At 37.0% G+C, this 14077-nt stretch overlaps 3 pseudogenes across 1 annotated transcript in view; 2 read left to right on the top strand and 1 right to left on the bottom strand.

Annotated features, from left to right (window-relative positions):
* Positions 1 to 14077, top strand: part of LOC145964077 (F-box only protein 21-like) — a 365010-nt pseudogene that overhangs the window by 218326 nt on the left and 132607 nt on the right. The gene's annotated exons all lie outside the window — the stretch shown is intronic.
* LOC145964569 (DNA-directed RNA polymerase, mitochondrial-like) lies at positions 210 to 3760 on the bottom strand (annotated as a pseudogene).
* Positions 7744 to 8318, top strand: LOC145964570 (uncharacterized; annotated as a pseudogene).

Consider the following 14077-nt stretch of genomic DNA (forward strand, 5'->3'; position numbering starts at 1 on the left):
TTAAAAACTAAGCTCCGGGCAAAATTTTGCAAAAGGAAAAATCGTCTTAAAACTCATTCAAGAATTTGATATTTTAAAGACAAATGTTTGTTCAGAATCACTCTGTATATCAAAAGACATTTAGAAACGTTATTTCAAGTTTTTTATTTTTATTTTAAAGTTGATATTCATAACAATATAATGTTTAACAATGTAACTACATTTAAATTTCAACTGAAGAAGTATCGAGATGATTGAACTTTATTGTCAAAATCAACTTTTGTTAACTTCTTAAAATTCTCCAGTGAAAGATCATCGTCTCTTTGTTTTACAAGCCTAAATTTTAATTAAGTAATATGTTAATGAGTAGTATTTCATTTTCTCTTAGTTTTTTACAATTTTTGCATGTGTATCTTGATTTTTAATCTTTAAATTTTTTTCGTAACTCGCAACTTATCTCTGGTCGCTTGTAAAGTACTTTTCATATCGGTTTCAAAGGAACTGGGAAATTTTCGAGAATAAGCTCACGGTGAAGCGCAATGAATTGCTCTCGACATATCTAAAGAAAATGGAATGTATTTTAAAAAAAAAATCACAATAAAACCTATATACCTCCATAATGTTGCTTACTCTGTTCATAATATCTATGATGCCATGCATGCGTCCAGGAACAATCATGTATTGATATAAACATAATCCCCACTTGTTCGCTCGTCAGCATCATATAACTAGAATCCAAAGAATGGATGAATTTCGACATTCTTTTGCTTCAGAGTATCCGGCTTCTTACAAATGGCGTATATTTGTATTATGTATGTAAATTTGATGAAAACGAACAAGAATAAATACATAAGAAATAATTTCAAAGAAAGTTCTTGCGATTAGATAGTATAATTTTGAGGAATTAGATTTGAAATTTTTATCTTGTAAACTGGCATTTTTCATAAAATTATTATACAAGTAATTTCATAACTTTTAATCAAAGCAGCTTTTTATTCTTTTAGTGTAATGAAAGAGATATAGATAAGATTACATTACAGTTGATAAGTCATATTAAAAGGAAAAACAAGTAACACTATTATGCAATAACTAAATTATTTTCAATGATGTTACCAGTTAGTAGTAAATGATCAGTCAAAGATGTTACTAGTGTAAACGTACGAAATGAAAATTTTTTCCTTTTTTTCAACTCTACCCATAAACAAAAATTAACGAGGATAAATAAGTTTATTTTGATTAAGCAACTTGATACGCTTGAAATACGGTTGCAAGACCGGAAGACCTAACGGCGTCACCTATTGCACATACTGATTACATCTAGTTGAGATGACGCGGACGCAGTCCGTAAACCAATCCTGAATCTCTTTTACACTCGTGAACATATTTCGAATATAGACTGCCGCTCCAAGTATAATCCTGATTGAACTTTTTCAAGTCGTTCAATTGCTGGGCAATCTGAAGTCTACCGTCAAACTTTGTAACACCGTACACCATGGTAATCACTGTCTGCTTGATGACCTTTTTCGTGACGTGTGTATCCTTCCAAGGCTTTAGCTACTTTATCGCCGGCCTCCGCGTCAATCTTTCTGTACTCAACTATATTAGTTATATACATCCTGCGGCATATATATGACGGATATAAATTTACGCTTTCCGCTCCGATCTGTCCCGAGAGCGACGTAATGTTGCAACCCGTTGCAACTGCCGTTTTGATAAATCGATAATCTGCAGATGTACTTTTCCACGTTTGGAGACTGCAGGGCATTGTCTATTTCTTTACATACCGCCAGAGTCTGCCACGGTTCGTCGGACTTAGTCCACTACATTTCTTCCATCAAGGGATTTCTCGCGTTATCTACAATCAAGTCAATATTTCGTTTGCGAATTTTCTGTTCGACTATCGATTTCCTTTTCTTCATACCGGTCAAATTTATCACGTGAATTTTCAACCAGTCCAGATCCTTTGGACCTAAAGGTCTTTCCCGAGCGAACATGAGAATCGAGCGGTTCAAGTTTGAGGCGAGATGAGTCAGATGAGGTGGCACCGGTCTCTAAGCTTTGCCTCTAAAATCTAAATTGTGCGGCAACCAGAATACCTTATCTGTAAAATGATTAGCGAGGTATAATTTATAGAGACAATTGCACCAAAGCGAGTACATTTCATTCTTCTTGCGCTTGAGTTGAAACACCAATTTCATTATCTTACTTTTATCTATGTCACTTGACGAGATTAATTCGGACAAAGACGATAGCGACAAGGGTGAGGTACGTCCAGTTTTTGCGAACCTCCTTTTCGAATCTAAATTGGAATATCCAACACGGGCACGTTGATTCTCCATGGAATAGAATCTAGTTGATTCAAACACTCGAACGCAGGATATAATTGTTTCATCGGTGTATTTCTTAACAAGAGTGTCGGTGTCATATACGGATTACGAATGAAGCTTGTCTTGGAACATAGATAGTTACCGGTATCTATATGAATCCAGGGACGCGGTGGCGAGAAAAGAACATCAGCAAAAGAATCGGTTTAAAAGTCAACGTTTTTAGAATCTTTGTACAATCTGTATAAATAAGAATGTGGTTTGATCGCCTCTGTTAAGAAATGATTTCTGAGTCTGTTTTTTGAAGAGTACGTAAAATACAGGTATTTGCCGCTCGGATTCAAGTTTGGGTACATGAAAAATTTTCACATCGTTCAGGATGATTTTATACAGATTTTATACAGAAATCGCCAATATTCAGCAGAACATTACGACCATTCTGACACAATCATTTCGGAACAAATACCGGATTGTTTAGCTTCCTGAGCGAGTTGCTGCCATTTAACACGCCCGTTACTGTTGTCAACGGACTTTTCCCGCATGTACCATTGCAAATATTTTTTGTAAATTTGAAGTTTTCCAGTTTTCCACGATACCGGCTTTTATCTTTCGCTGAAACTAAAACATAAAGTTTATAAACTAAAACATAAAGATAAGCTTGATTAACAATACTATATTTAAGAATATTCTTTTTTTGCACACAATTAAGATAAAATATATTAGAATATAACGAAATAAAAAAAATATAGAAAATGTGCAATAACTATAAGTAACATAAAGAAGATAAAACAAACAATTTTGATATGTGCATTATATACCTGATATTTTTTATAAATGTATTTCTTAGTGTTATATACATATAAGTTCGTCATAGAAGTGCTGTACGCGGAGAATCTGGCCAATTGGTTAATTTCGCATAGAATCGCATTAATGCTTCCTTCGGCAGTACTTGCAAAAACGAAGGCAATGCTTTAAAATCGGGTTTCAACATCAGTCTCTTTTGTTTCTGATAAACCAAGTTTCTCTCGAAAGCATGCGTCACGACTGATTTCCAAGATTTTTCCCATACTGCAATTCGTTCGATCTAAGTAAAAATACACCACAATTAACTAATTATTTTCATATTTTTATAAAAAATTATTTGAATGTATATGATTTTTCTCACAATTTCTCTCCAAATAATTAATCTTATGCATAAAAACATGTAAAATCATTTATTAATTACAAAACTAAGAGAAGAGAACATTAAACACAAACAGAATTAATTTAAGAATATTGAAAATAAATAAGCATAATAGAGATAACTAATAGAGATATAACACTGTTTTAAAAAAATTAATTACATGAATAATCTGAAGAAAAATTAAAATTTCTAAAATAAATACTTGGCTCTTATCTTTGTCTTCATTTTTATCAATCTGCAACGTATCCAAGAAAGAGGAATCCTTAATTAACATAGTATTAATTAACATAGTAAAGTAGTATCACTCATGGCATATTTCTTTTAGATCCTCCACAACAGTAGATTTGTCTTTTAAATACTTATCAGATTTCTTAAGTATATACATTACAGTGTACATTTTTTGTCTGTCTTGTCTTTCTGAAATTGACATATCTATTCGATACTTGTGTGTATGAGAGAATGGAATTTAAATATATAATAAATAGAACTTAACTATAATTTATACTTTGGGTAAACTTGGTGCTGTTTGGGTGTGTACACATTTCTCTTAACATAAACTAAAAATGTAATTTCTAAGTATTATTTAAATAATTAATTCTTACCTACCCACATGAAAAAAATTTATCTAATAGATATCTAATAAATGTCTAAATGTCTATATGAAGTCCATATCCTCTATAGATAACTAGTAGATATATATAACATCCACATATCTATATCCACTAAGTAGCTACCAGAAATATCCACTGGATGTACACATGTTATCCACATATCTACATTCACACACAAAAAATACGGGCCACTAAATTTTAGCACAATTTTTTAACATCTTTCAATAACAATAAATCAGCGAAAAATCATCGTATTAAGATGAAACAAAACTCAAATTAAAGCCTGAACATTTCTTTTAAATAGTAAAAACACAAATTTGAGTTACAAAAAATATTTTACAAAAAATATTTTAAAATAACGGGCGTTGAAGATAGACTTTGAGGAATGAGAAACAAATTTTTTTTTTAACTGATACAAAAATTTTACAAAAATTTTTGTTTCCTGGTACAAAAATGTATAGGTTTTTAAGCTTATTTTCCTAATAAATTCATATTTTAATCAATTTTCTATGTTCTTTTTTGATAAAGTTATATCGTTTTGAGGAAAGATTTGAATCTGACCATCTATCTCTATGAAGCATCTTGCATCAAGTTACATTTTAATTTCTTTTTTTGAAAAAGAAATTAACCATGATAATTTGTTTTTTCCATGATAATTTGTTTCTGAATTGCAGATTTTACAAGGATAGTTTCATTTTGTAACATTTTCTTCAAAACGGTGTAACTTTATTATAAAAGGTAGAAAATTTATTAAAATATAGATTTGTTAAGAAATAAATAAGCTTAAAAACATTTTTGTATCAGGGAGCCGATTTTCCTGAGCAATGCAGCGGTTTAAAAAAAATTTGTTTCCTATTTCTTAAAGTCTATCTTCAGCATTTCTCATTTTGTAAAACATTTTTTGTAACTCAAATTTGGTTTTTTAAATTTTTAAGAGGATTGTTTAATTTGAGCTTTATTTCATATTAATACAGTAATTTTTTGCTGATTTGTTGCCATTAAAAGATGTTCAAATATTTTGCTAAAATTTAGTAGTTCGTTTTTTTGAGTGTGAAGCCACCAAGTAGCTACCAAAGATATCCAATGGATATTCATATATTTCCATGAGTTTCACGCCTTGCCGCTAGGTGGTGAAAAGGAAAATACCTAACCCGAAAATGGGATCCATCTAAGACAGTATATAAGGCCACGGCACTGGTCCTGCGTCCTGCGAGTCATGGCTTATCGGTCAAAGATCGCATTAGTTCGAAGACTGTTATAGGCGTATCTTCTTTTGTGAGAGGAGCCCCAGAGCTCCAAAAATTAACCGCAGACGGTTAATTTTTTTTTATGGCGAGTCGCCAGCTCGAGATTTCGAGGATCACATAGCTATTGTATTCAGAGAGATAGGTAAGATACAATAGACCTCTCAGGAGAGAAGCTAATCTATCCGTCTTCCTCTGTAAACCGAAGATAACCGAAAGTGGCCGAACGTCGAGCGTACACGGATGAGAGCTCATGCCTTAATGTGCGAAAGTGGTGGGGATACAAATCGTGCCGCCGCTGGACGCAGCGTATGCAATCTGGTAGCCTTGCTGGCGAGTTGGCGATGCAACATGTGTGACGTTTATTATCACATAATCTTTCCCTATAATCTTTCCCTATTAATTCTTTTTTTTTTAAACTTTATATATTGTATAAAAGAATGTATAACATTAATAAATAATAATTAATAAATAAATTTTTACATAAAAAGATAAATGTTATATTACAAAAATAGAGGTATAAAAGTGAAATATACAGGGTATCCCAGACCACCCGTACACCCCTTTTAAAATGAAAATAAATGGCTTTTATTAAAAATCGTGAACAATTTTTAAGTAAATCGGATACGCTCTATCAAATGGTGATATTTTCAACTTTTTATTTCGACCGAAAACACGTCATCCGGATCGGAAGTTGAATTTTTTTAGGGGAACATGGTACTTTTTATTACAGATTCGAATTGTACGTGAAAAAATAAGAAACTTTTGTATCAAACGTTTTTTCTGAAAGTGCCTCTGTCAATCTTAAAATTGACCTTGAAAGTAACTGTAAGACTGAAACTGTAAAGCGCAGTCTACATCTATCGTAACATTTCATCGTAAGCGATCGTAATCGTAAAAAAAAAGTTGTCGTAAGCATTGTCTGTCTACATAAAATCGTAAGAATGTAACAGATAACCATTTTATATCATGAATAGGAATAAATTAATTATTATATGTGCTGCAGTATTAATAATACAATTATGTTTATTAATACAAATTCGACAAAAACGAAAACGAAGATGGTGGATTCGGCCCATTAATCGACCTCGCAATATTCGTGGATTCCATCTAACCTCGCAATCATCGTCGCAATCATCGTCGCAATCATCGTCGCAATCGTAAGAGTTCAAGTTGAGTCAACTCTTACGATAAGCTTACGACAACTGTTACGACGAGCGTTACGATCGCCGTAAGAAGCTTACGATAGACATTACGATAGATGTAGATGGGCCTTAAGATTGACAGAGGCACTTTCAGAAAAAACGTTTGATACAAAAGTTTCTTATTTTTTCATGTACAATTCGAATCTGTAATAAAAAGTACCATGTTCCCCTAAAAAAATTCAACTTCCGATTCAGATGGCGTATTTCCGGTCGGAATCAAAAGTTGAAAATATCACCATTTGATAGAGCGTACCCGATTTACTTAAAAATTGTTCGCGATTTTTGATAAAAGCCATTTATTTTCATTTTAAAAGGGATGTACAGGTGGTCTAGGACACCCTGTATATTCAAATATATATTCAAAATATTATATGTGTTTGACATTGTTTTTTCTCGACTCATGTCGACTGTTATCGACTAATTGTTGATTATTGTTGACTGTGCTCGTCTTGCGAATACGTTCGTGACCCAGTCAAAAGATAGTTTAAAGCAATTGACAAAAGATTGGTGATATTACTTGTGCCGACGAGTTAAGAGTAAATTAAGTTAAGAATAGATAATCAAAATGTGTGATCAATTAACTAAAAAACGTAAGCGAAATTTTTTAGAAGCTTGGCTTAGTGATGATCGATATAAATCTTGGATACGCAAAGTACCATCCGACGATAGTCTTTATTATTGTAGTATATGCAATAATAATTATTCGTGCAATTCAACACTATCAAGACATGCGGATTCTGCGTGTCACAAAAATAATATGAAGGTAAATACGCTAACTGATAATAATAATGTTGATTCGCCAATAAAAAAATTGCGTAAATCAAAATTTCGACAAAAATGGTTAGAAATTCAGCAATTTAAATGTTAGTTACGTAAAGTGCCACATGATGCAAGCTTATTTTTTGTTCGATTTGTGATAAATCTATCGCTGGCGATTTATCGCAAATCTATCGTCACGCAGAATCTAATGTTCATATAAATAAAGAAAAAAATTATATTGAAACAAGAGTTTCGAATGAGGATTCGAATATACAAATTAATGAATCACTTTTATCTTTTAATGAGCGTAAGAAATCAGCGGAAATCAGATATGCCGCATTAATTGCTGAGAAAAATATTCCCTATCAAACGGCAAAAGAAATTCTTAATTTTTTCCAACATATAGGAAAAGATCCTAATGTGTTGAATAGTATGAGTATGGGCCGAACAAAATGTACAAATATTATTACAAACGTTGTATGCCCGGTTGAAGCAATGAAAGAGAAGAAAAATGAAAATATTATAATTATTAAACCTAAGATGCAACAGGAAAGTGAAGCTACAAAAAAAATGATAAAAGAAAAAGTAGATATCAAGAACATGGCTGTGGGAATAACAAAGTTAAGAAAAGGAAGCAAAGGAACAGTTATTCTGGGTTGTGAGACAGAAGAGGAGATGGAAAAATTAAAGACTACGGTACAAGCCAAGTTGGGTGAGAATTTCAAGGTTACGGAGTCACCGCAAATAAAACCGAAGATAAAGATTGTCAATATTAGTGAAGAGGAAATAAATTGAATAATGATAATTTAATAGATACAATTAAAAAGCAAAATAAAATGGCGGCGAATGAAGGATTTCAAATGAGAATTGTGAAGAGAATAATTAAAGAGAAGAAAAATGATGATAGTAAATCCCGAAAAAGAGGAAAGGAAGGAGGTTCTGTAATAATTGAAACAGATAAAAAAACATATGAATTAATATTGAGTAAAGGAAAACTAAGTAGGATGGAATAAGTGCCCTGTGTTTAATCATATTAGTGTTAAAAGATGTTTTAAATGCTGGGGTTATTTTCATATTGCGAAAAATTGTACTCGAGATGAAACTTGATGTAGTATAAAAATGTTTGCGGATGATACATTAATATATGTAGCTGGTGAAAGTAGTGAGCAGTTAGAGTCAGAAATGAATATGGCATTTAATATGGTAGAAAAATGGATGAATATAAATAAGTTGAAAATGAATGCAGGAAAAACGAAATATATGATAGTTAGGAGTGTAAGAAAGGAACTGAAAGGAAATATTGTATTGAATTGCTTGGACGGAACTGAGATAGAACGAGTAGAGATAATGAAATACCTAGGAATAATTATTGATGATAAACTTCGATTTAAAGATCATTGTGACCATATGTTAAAAAAAATAGGAAAGAAGACGAGTTTTTTAAATAGAATAGGAAATTGTATATCGGCATATACTAGATGTATTGTATATAAGGCAATCACATAGCATCTCACTTCGAATATTGTGCAACGTTGTTAATGGATATGGGAGAAACACAGCTGGATAAATTGCAAGTAGCGCAAAATCGGGCAATGAGGGTTATATTACAGTGTGATAGGTATACCAAAGTGAAACATATACTGCAAGCGTTGCAGTTCATGTCCGTAAGACAGAGGTTATATTATAATGTATGTTTATTTATTTTTAAGATTGTAAGGAATTTGCTGACAGAGCAGCTACGAAATAGACTAGAAATAGTAGGAAATGTAAGTGAAAGACAGGCCGGAGATATTGCAAACGCGACAGGCCGGAGATATTGCAATACAATTTCGCGGAACAAGAAGTGCGCAAAAGAGTATGTTTTATGAAGGAGTGAAATTATATAATGATTTACCAGCCGAAATGAAACATTGTGATAGGATCAAACCATTTAAGCGAATGTTAAAGGAATATATATTATTTAATATTATTTAATGTAATTTAAAATTGTATACTGTAGCCGCGCCTTCGATATTTTAACACGACCGCATTAAAGATAATTTTTATTATTTTTTTTTGTTCGCCGATATGGAGAGGAGACAATTCACTTGAAGTCAAGTGTCTGAGCTATATGATGATTTATTAAGATCAAAAGACTTTCAGATGTGTCGTGGTCTAAAGCTAATCGCACAGTGAGTTCGGAGAGCGGGAATTACAAGCCCGGTAGGTTCGCGATCTAACACAATCAAAACAGAAATCGATCGTTCGATTTCTATAACCAATAGCGGGACGACAACGGATCGTTCGAGACGAAGACGACCGTTGGGCCCACCAAAAAAACCAAACACAGAACGAACGCCTCGCTCTTGGAACATTCGAGAAGCGTACTCATAACAACTTAACAATAAGGCTGCTTTCTCGAAAATCCCGCTCGCCTCGTATAACGGGTAGTTTATGAAATAAGTCGCTCACTCCTGGTCGCTTAATTGGTATTAGCCTCGGTGATCTGAAGTCTGATGGCTCGACCAAGTTGATAGTTTAATTAAAATTAGTATGTAGGGGGACAATGCTACATTAATCTCGATATTTGACCACATACAAGAGCTTCCTTTTACATTCAAGGGACTATCTGTATGGAGGCACGCAGTTATGTAAAGTACAAACAATAAATGACAACGCTACTCAACCAGTCGCGATAGCCAGATTCAACGAAATTTGATTAATTAGTTCGACAAAGGCTATGTCTCGCAACCGATCGATCGAACGTTATTTTTATTAATACGTTGATTACATAGGTACGCCATGATACGTAACTAAATATATACAATTAGGCGGTATACGCAAGCTCGAGTCGAGCTGGACGCTTGAAACGAGCAGTACATTTATTCATGAAACGATACAAATCAATTAATAGCTTAAAATAAGCGAATTTTAAGAGTCAGTGTCACAGGGGATCGGCAGCCGACAAATCTGCGTAATTGGTCGCTTTAACGTCGTCTTGGCGGTACGTATTGTCACTACACGGACGAGTAGCCATTTTGAAGGCGGGAGTAAGTTATTTTTCAATAAAACAAGCTCGTTTATTTTTATCTCCGGTTGATTTTTCTGCCATTTACTTCGTTGCTGTAATGTATGCAGGTAGTCAGACGACCAAGATCGCCAGATATGTTCGAGCATTGCGCGCACTTGCTGCCATCGAGACAGGCGGTTCGGATTGATTTCGAGAGTCGATTCCTCTGGTTGGTTTATTAACGGACGACCAATTAAAAAATAACCCGGAGTCAAAACGGAAAAGTCGTTTGGATCGTCGTGAAGCGCTGAAATCGGTCGCGAATTCAATCAAGCCTCGATTTGACACAGCAGCGTAGCAAACTCGATCTGCGATAACGTGCGAGAGCCCACGACTCTTTTAAGGTGATGCTTGAAAGCTTTTACACCGGCTTCCCAAAGTCCGCCGAAGTGCGGAGCGGCGGGAGGTATAAAATGCCATTTCACATTGTCATTGGCGATCGCGTTTTGCATCTGCGGGTCGGCAACGAGTCGTTTAAAGACCGCATTTAATTCTCGATCCGCGCCTTGAAAATTTGTGCCGTTGTCACTGTATACATCGGACGGAAGACCGCGGCGACTAGCGAATCTCCTAAACGCGGCGAGAAAACCGGAAGTAGCATAATCGTCTACATATTCTAAATGTACGGCCCTCGTCGCGAGACAGATAAATATGACAACATAATATTTTCTCGATTTTTGTCGTCGTCCAACGAACGGAGTAATATTCATTGGCCCGGCGTAGTCGACGCCGGTGTGCGTAAACGGAGCGGAAGGCGTGACGCGAGGACAAGGGAGATCAGCTGTTGTGATGGCCGCGCGCGCTCGCGGGCACATTTCACACAATTTTGTATATAATATTTGACACGAGTGCGCGCAGAAATTATCCAAAATTTTTGGCGCAAATTACGCAGCGTCAATTGAGTGCCACCATGAAGAGTAGCTTTATGAGCCTGCGCGATCAATAAATCCGAAATTCGGTGTTTCGGTAGAATTATCGGATGCCGTTCATCAAAACTGAGAGGCGAATTATCGATCCGCCCGCCAAGGCGGATTAATTGATCTTCCCCGAGGAAAGGGTGAAGCGGTAGCAAGGAGCTAGATTTTGAAATAGCCGTGTGATTTTTTAATGCTTGCAGTTCCGATGCAAAATAAATTTTCTGAACGTAGCTAAGCCAGAACAAGGAAGCTTCCTTTAATTCGGCAGCCGACAGGCGTGTCGTACGCGCCGTGGATCCGGCAGCGCGGCATTTTACGTTATTAATAAATTGTTTCACGCGCGCGGTGATTCTAATTAGTTTCGTCCAACTTGAGATGTCGTTCGGTAATTCCCACTTTGGATTACGTTGAGTATGACAAACAGCTATCGCCCGGGATTCAGACTCGATAGTCTCGCGGTTTGAATTGCGTTGCTGAACAGGTTTATTGTGGATCGGCCACGCGGGAGAGGGCCTACTTAGCCAGGCAGGGCCGGACCACCAAAGCGTAAAGTCGCGGAACTCTGCGGGCGACAAGCCTCGAGACGCGCAATCTGCGGGATTTTCGTTAGATGGAAGGTGATTCCATCTAATGGACGGCACTCTTGTCTGTACTTCCGATACGCGGTTCGCGACGTATGTTTTCCATCTAGAGGGATGTCCTCGTAACCAGGCGAGCGCGACAGAAGAGTCGGTCCATCCGTACGTCGGGACTGGTTGCATATTCAGAGTTTTTTGTACGAATTCAAGTAGTCGAGTCAGTAAAACAATCGCAGTTCAAACAATTTAATTCCAAACGAGGTATGCTAATCGTCTTGATAGGAGCGACTTTCGACTTTGCCGTTAATAAGACGACGGAAAATTCACTGAGCGAGTGAAGTATGCGCAAATATACGACAGCGGCGTACGCGCGGTTAGATGCGTCCGCGAAGCCATGCAATTCGACCGCTAAATTTTTTGGATGCGCTCCCGTCCATCGCGGAATGCGAATTTCTTTTAATTTTAGAAAGGCCGAGCAATATCTTCTCCACGATTCGAGTAATTCGGCTGCGATCGGAGTGTCCCAATCGGATTTCCGTATCCACAATTCCTGTATCATTATTTTCGAGGTAATGATGACGGGAGATGCCCACCCTAAGGGATCAAAGAATTTCGCTATAAATGATAGTATTGAGCGTTTCGTATTTACGCCGTCGGGTATCGACGCGAGTTGAAAACGGAAAGTATCCTCCCGCGGTACCCACGTAAGTCCAAGTACTTTCAACTTATCGTCTTTATCGAGGGAACGTTCTACAGCTAATTCGTGTTCTCCGGAAGGGATGTCGTCTAACAATTCGGGTGTATTCGCGGCCCATTTTCGCAAATGAAAGCCGCCGCGCGACATCAATTTTCGGAGTTGATCGCGATCCTCGCGGAGCGACGGAATATCATCGGCACCAAACAAAACGTCGTCAACATATATAGAGTCTCGCACGATAGCTTGAGCTCGCGGAAAATCGCGACCGTCGTCGAGCGCGAGTTGTTTAATTACACGTATCGATAGATAAGGTGCGGGAGCTGTACCGTACGTCACGGTTAATAGGCGATACGATCGAACGGCTTGATCTGAGTGAGATCTCCACAAAATCCGTTGAAAATCGACATCGTCTCGATGAACACGGATCTGTCGAAATATTTTTGCAATATCCGCGGTGTACACGTACCGAAATTGACGCCAGCGGAGTATAATAGACGATAAATCGGGCTGCAGCTTAGGCCCGATCATTAGGTGATCGTTTAGCGTAGATCCATTACTGGTTTTACATGACGCGTTAAAAACAACGCGAAGTTTAGTCATGCTACTAGATTCCCGTAAAACAGGGTGATGCGGTATATAGACCGGCAGAAAATTTGTCTCGATATTATCAGAAACGCTCTCCATATGACCCATAGAGTTGTACTCGCGTAAAAATTCGGCATATTGATTGGCGACATCCGGATTTTTTTGGAGGCGTTGTTCCAACTTTGAGAGGAGGAGCGCGGCCGTTTCGCGCGAAGATCCAACTTCGATCGGAGGTCCGTTCTTGAAGGGCAATCGAACGATATAGCGGCCGTCGGAGTCACGCTCATGTGTCTTAATAAAGTGCTGCTCGCAGCGCTCATCTTCTTCTGACAATGCAGGTTCGGAAGAGATTTCCTCCATCTCCCAAAATTTTTGGAGAAGATCATCGATAGGTGGATCCGATACACAATTTAACGAGTGTACGGCAACTATCTCCGCGGTTCCGGTAGGACCGGATAAAATCCAACCTAAAACTGTGAGCTGGGCCGTCGGCGTTCCGAGCGGGCCCTTTTTTACTTTTTCTTTTAATAATGATCCATATAAATCTGCTCCGATGAACAGTTGAATCGGGTGACTACTGCACGGATCAGGATCCGCGAGAGTTAAATTTTGTAAATGCGGCCATGAATCTGCTGATTTCCTTTTTGAACCGGCGTAAGATGTAATTTTTTGATATACGAACGCCGTTAGAGGAACAGAAGGGCCTTGCCCGTTGCGAGGCGCGAGAGTAAGAGACACTCGAGACTTTGCTACGCCACTGTATCGCTCGCCGAAACAATGCACCGGGAGGCTCGCGCGATAACGCTTCGTGCGCATTGTCTGACACAAGGACTCAGATATAAAACTAACGGAGGAACCTTGGTCTAATAACGCACGCACTTTAAAACTCCGATTTTCATTTGTGCGGAGGATGACCCACGCGGTAGCTAACAGCACGTTCGGCGGA

Source organism: Camponotus vicinus, unplaced genomic scaffold, assembly GCF_025532165.1.
Source record: "Camponotus vicinus isolate PSW18456_S1 unplaced genomic scaffold, iyCamVici1.0 SCAF_13, whole genome shotgun sequence".
In the NCBI taxonomy this organism is placed as follows: Eukaryota; Metazoa; Arthropoda; class Insecta; order Hymenoptera; family Formicidae; genus Camponotus; species Camponotus vicinus.